At 41.3% G+C, this 5,404-nt stretch overlaps 1 non-coding gene across 1 annotated transcript; it reads left to right on the top strand.

Moving 5' to 3' along the window:
* The first annotated feature begins 3,677 nt into the window (after nucleotides 1-3,677).
* On the top strand, nucleotides 3,678-3,832 carry LOC124717769. The gene has a single exon (XR_007005812.1). It is a non-coding gene; the product is annotated as a 5.8S ribosomal RNA (ribosomal RNA).
* Nucleotides 3,833-5,404: the final 1,572 nt, after the last annotated feature.

Below are 5,404 nucleotides of genomic sequence, written 5' to 3'. Positions count from 1 at the left end.
TGCGACCGTAGCAGCCGCGTGGCTCCGGACTGAATCGCCTAGAGCCTCTCGGCCACAGCGGCCGGCGCCCATAAAGGAAGTGCTAGAAGAAAACCAGTGACATAACCTAGCAAAGCCCATCTGAAATTATAATGATTATAATCAGTCGCCTTATCATAGGAAGAAAATGCTCGTTGCACTTAGTTGTTATGACAAACATGCACCTTAGAGCTGATGGCAACGCCGTGTCTCTCTGCACTTGTTGACATTCGCATTGTTCAACACTTTTCAAGAATTACAAGACTACAACATTAAGTTGTGTTGTGAGTAGAATTAAAATATCTGGCTTTTCAACATCTGTGTTCAGATTTGTCGTCTGAATAGTATACCCTCTTCAGTCTCAAAAGAAACGAGACTGCTCGAATAATTGAAGATCTGTTCCGTATTGAAAGTACAGTCATGATCACGTATTTTAATTGCTGTGACCGGTTTTGGATGGATTATACCATCTTCAGATCTAAAATACACGAAGTTTAATAGCTTTATCTGGTGTTAGTGCATCATCACAACTAAGAATTCATCATCCAGGCTTTCCTATAATTACAAAACAAGATTACCGTATCAGCTGGCACCATAATGTCGCCTTTTTAAGAACTATTTGTCATAGTGTATTAATGTGCAACTGTTTCTTAAACAAACATCGTGACCTTACGAAACGACAAGTTTTCATTTGATAGTGCAAAAGCAGCTGACTGCATAGTTCCTGTGTATTTTTTATGCGTGTTGGTGGCTCCAGTTCACCACCCAGAACTACCTACGGCTCTGGTGCGCCAACACGTAGCCGTCTACCACCTTTATCACATTTCATTGGCGTTAAGGGACCACTGTCGCACATTAAACTTTTAGCGACGACAGAATTTTCCATTTTTTTTATTTTCCTACTTCCTTCCTGTCCCACTGAAATTTTCTTTCAGTTAAAACGCAGGGGGCGTTTAGCACATTCAAAACTCATTTGTTGCTTTCATCCAACCGTAACACGTTTTACTATTTATTAGAAATAGTGCATGTTCCTATACTTCTGTCTGTTCGAAAAGTACTCCTCTTCATAAGCAGGCCAGAGAGATCAGTAACAGGTAGAATAACGTTTACCAAAATTCCTAAATGCAGCTTAGGACGTAAGAAATGTAATGTTTTCTGACTAAGCGGTAAGCCAGATAATAATAGTGAATATGTAAAATTAAACCTGCCCAATATTTTCCTATTCCAGCACATCTTTGTCTTTAATTCCAAAATCATAGGGGATGCAAGAGGTACATAAAATTGCTTATGGACGTCCGTGAAATAACAACACTACGCGACCGGATAGCCGCAAGTGTTAGTACGAAACTTCTGGTATCCGGGCAAGTCCACACCCGGGATCGAATTCTATCAGCGGGTTAAAGAATAGAGCAGGTATGGCGCTCAGCCTGGATGTGGCTTTTAGGCAGTTTTCCACATCCGAGTAGGTGAATAACATACTGGTTCTCACATCCCACCGCACTTACGCGATACGCAAAAATATGCAAAACGTTTGCACACTTTCACATGGATAAAACTACACGCAGACAGTTGGTTGCTCAGATTCCACCCTGGGAATAAAAGGGTGACGACAGAAAGGACACCTGGCCACCCTCTAACAGTAACAATGCCAAATCCCATGCAGACCGTATGAATGTAAAAAAAAATTAAACTAAAATCGCCTCCAATGACCTTACCGTTTACGGCATTATAAAGCACTTTTCATTGAAGTAAACATTACAATTGATGGGCCTGTTTCAAGAAGTAAAAAGGCACAGGATATAGTTTAAAGCTTTGAGAACGTCGAAGTCGTGGAATGGTAGAGAATGAGCAAAGATGGTGAAGAATAATGCTACTGATTCTTTGCAGATGCTTCCTGGTGTTCGCTTGAAATTCTCTAGCTAAAAGACAAATCTATATTAGAATGGTTTCCCAGCTTTTGAAAACTCTTCCCCCAGTGAGGTCCATTCTATCAAGAAAAAGGTTTATTAATACTAGTCCTTAGATGATAACAAACTCGGTAATAAGTGCTTTTCTGGAACACTGTATTAACAGTGAAGGTACCTAAAATTCACAGCTTTCTAAACTGAATGTATAAAAATATTCAGAAACATACCCGTTTCATCTCTAGGTGTGATACAGTGTGTCATGTGGGCCATAAATTTCTTGGAGATAATAAAATTATTTCCAAACAGATACAGTGGGTATGAAGATGCACGTTCCTAAGTTCCGTTTTGATGATATTTATGTCTGCTCCCAAGCCTGCGAGATATGGCTCCATGATTGTGCACATCTACTGTGTTATGTTCCCTTCATTAACGACGGTTCTACCATAAATAACTGGTAAAAGGAGCCACATTTTAAATGTTCATTTCAATCGTAATTTTTTTTCCTTAGGAACGTCAGGCATAAGGAGATACTGCTCTGGTTCTGAAGGAAATGTGTTAGACGAAATAGCTGTCTCATCAGAGACGCCATAGCGCGTTGATGCCTCTAACGTACCTCTTACTCCCAGCCTAACGACAGCAACTATTTCGTGAATTTTAATTATAAATTCCCTGCTGATGAGAGCCTGGAGCCATAAAGCCCGGCATTCTCCTGCAATAGGATGCTATTACACGCCGGCGACATTATGCATTTAACTACCGAACTAAATACGTCGCAAACTCCTGCAGTCGTGTTTTGAAAATACGTAATTTCTACACTTTCTCTGAGACGTGTAGTAATAAATTAATTGTATTTCAAAACTCAACAACCCAATATCAAGCAATATCTCATCAACTATGTTTAGAATGAAATAAACCGACCGGAAATGTAGTCGCCTCTAAGGAATCTGAGTATTGTACCTAAACTGTTTCATTGCCACGTCGGATAAACTTTTCAGGGCAGCAGGATCAAGATCTGATTAGTGGAGCATGTTTCTAACCTGAAGGCAGACTGTGGTCCTTCATTACAACAGTTAATGCTCATGCACACTTATATTACACCCAAGTCACATGTTTTTGTTCCATTTAATTATATCAATGTCAACACTGACGACAGAAAGACAAGAATACGTATAGAATTAAATTTAGATTTTAAATAATATCTACTGAGCTACTTATTTATCAAATTATCAACGTTACACGAATGCAGTATGGGTTTGTACTACACTTCGCACGTTAGCCAAGCTATATAAAATGTTTCTTTAACTTCGAAAGATTTATTTTCTCTCTGTAAATGCTTTATTTTCAGAGACGGATTCTCGTTCATTACACTGACTGGAGTTGCCGAATGGTTATTTGAACTGGTCAGGACTAGTACTTGGCAAATGTGTTTTGCCTCCAAACATAACGGAACACTTCACCGAAAACAGGCGCTTCCAGTTGGTTATGAAGCAAGATACACTACAGAAATTTCACCAAAAACAAGTTCCAATAATTTTCTCATTCCTTTATTATTATTTTTAATTCATTCGTCAGACATACATTTACCAGACATATAAGGATAACTCTATTTCAGTATACAGTACAGTGGTAAATATTCGTGTAGTAATCTTGTACAAACTTGGGCAGATGAATGAAAACAAACATGAAAATAATAATCTGGTTTCTATCACGGAGACCAAAATTATGAAACCGGGACTTAAGCCACTGAGCCTTCACCCAGGACGGTGGATCACTCGGCTCGTGGGTCGATGAAGAACGCAGCAAATCGCGCGTCGACATGTGAACTGCAGGACACATGAACATCAACGTTTCGAACGCACATTGCGGTCCATGGATTCCGTTCCCGGGCCACGTCTGGCTGAGGGTCGGCATTAAAACGCAGCATGTCATTCTCAATGGAGAGAAGTCATCCGAAGTAAGAGTGATTTCAGGTGTGCCGCTGGGGAGTGTCATAGGACCGTTGCTATCCAAAATATACGTAAATGACATCAAAAGTTCACTGAGGCTTTTTGCAGATGATGCTGTGGTGTATCGAGAGGTTGTAACAATGGAAAATGGTACTGAAATGCAGGAGGATCTGCAGCGAATTGACGCATGGTGCAGGGAATGGCAATTGAATCTCAATATAGACAAGTGTAATGTGCTGCGAATACAGAGAAAGATAGATCCCTTATCATTTAGCTACAAAATAGCAGGTCAGCAACTGGAAGCAGTTAATTCCATAAATTATCTGGGAGTACGCATTAGGAGTGATTTAAAATGGAATGATCATATAAAGTTGATCGTCGGTAAAGCAGATGCCAGACTGAGATTCATTGGAAGAATCCTAAGGAAATGCAATCCGAAAACAAGGGAAGAAGGTTACAGTACGCTTGTTCGCCCACTGCTCGAATACTGCTGAGCAGTGTGGGATCCGTACCAGATAGGGTTGATAGAAGAGATAGAGAAGATCCAACGGAGAGCAGCGCGCTTCGTTACAGGATCATTTTGTAATCGCGAAAGCGTTACGGAGATGATAGATAAACTCCAGCGGAAGACTCTGCAGGAGAGACGCTCAGTAGCTCGGTACGGGCTTTTGTTAAAGTTTCGAGAACATACCTTCACCGAAGAGTCAAGCAGTATATTGCTCCCTCCTACTTATATCTCGCGAAGAGACCATGAGGATAAAATCAGAGAGATTAGAGCCCACACAGAAGCATACCGACAATCCTTCTTTCCACGAACAATACGAGACTGGAATAGAAGGGGGAACCGATAGAGGTACTCAAAGTACCCTCCGCCACACACCGTCAGGTGGCTTGCGGAGTATGGATGTAGATTTAGATGTAGCCACCGTTTTAGCTGAACCATTTGCTCACTAGAAGTTATATACAGTATCTTGAAAGCTTTGGCTGTAGCTTTCTCAGCAACGGTCCAGTATCTGCGGATAACAAGAGTCACGCGTTTTATTATGTTAACTCATCTTTCACCGAACAAAGTTTCTGGGCAATCGGGTTATGGTATTTGTTCTCCTCGTGAGTCTAAAACTGAGATCATGGTACTGCAGATATGAAAGTAAATTAACTTGGCGTCACAAATACTTATTTTTTGACAAACGTACTTAGAGCTAATTAACTACCTCAGTTATACAATGGTCAATGACCTTGAGCACTGGCAACACCGGTACTCGACAAATCACCGAAATTAAGGGTATTCTGACATCGCTAACACTCGGATAGGTGACCGTCCGTATCTCCAGAGCGCTGTTGGCAATCGGGGTGAACTCAGCCGTTGTGAGGCCAATTGTGGAGCTACTTGACTGAGAAGTAATGGTTCTGGTCACGGAAACTGGCAAGGGCCGGGAGAGCGCTATGCACCCATATCCACATCCGGTGACGGCCGTTGTTGACGATGAGACGACGGTCGGTGGGTACCATGGGAACGTCCAACGCCTATTCGCA

This window comes from Schistocerca piceifrons, chromosome 1 (assembly GCF_021461385.2).
Source record: "Schistocerca piceifrons isolate TAMUIC-IGC-003096 chromosome 1, iqSchPice1.1, whole genome shotgun sequence".
Lineage (NCBI taxonomy): Eukaryota > Metazoa > Arthropoda > Insecta > Orthoptera > Acrididae > Schistocerca > Schistocerca piceifrons.
The sequence above is the reverse complement of the archived record's forward strand: the minus strand, read 5'-3'. Positions and strand labels throughout refer to the sequence as shown.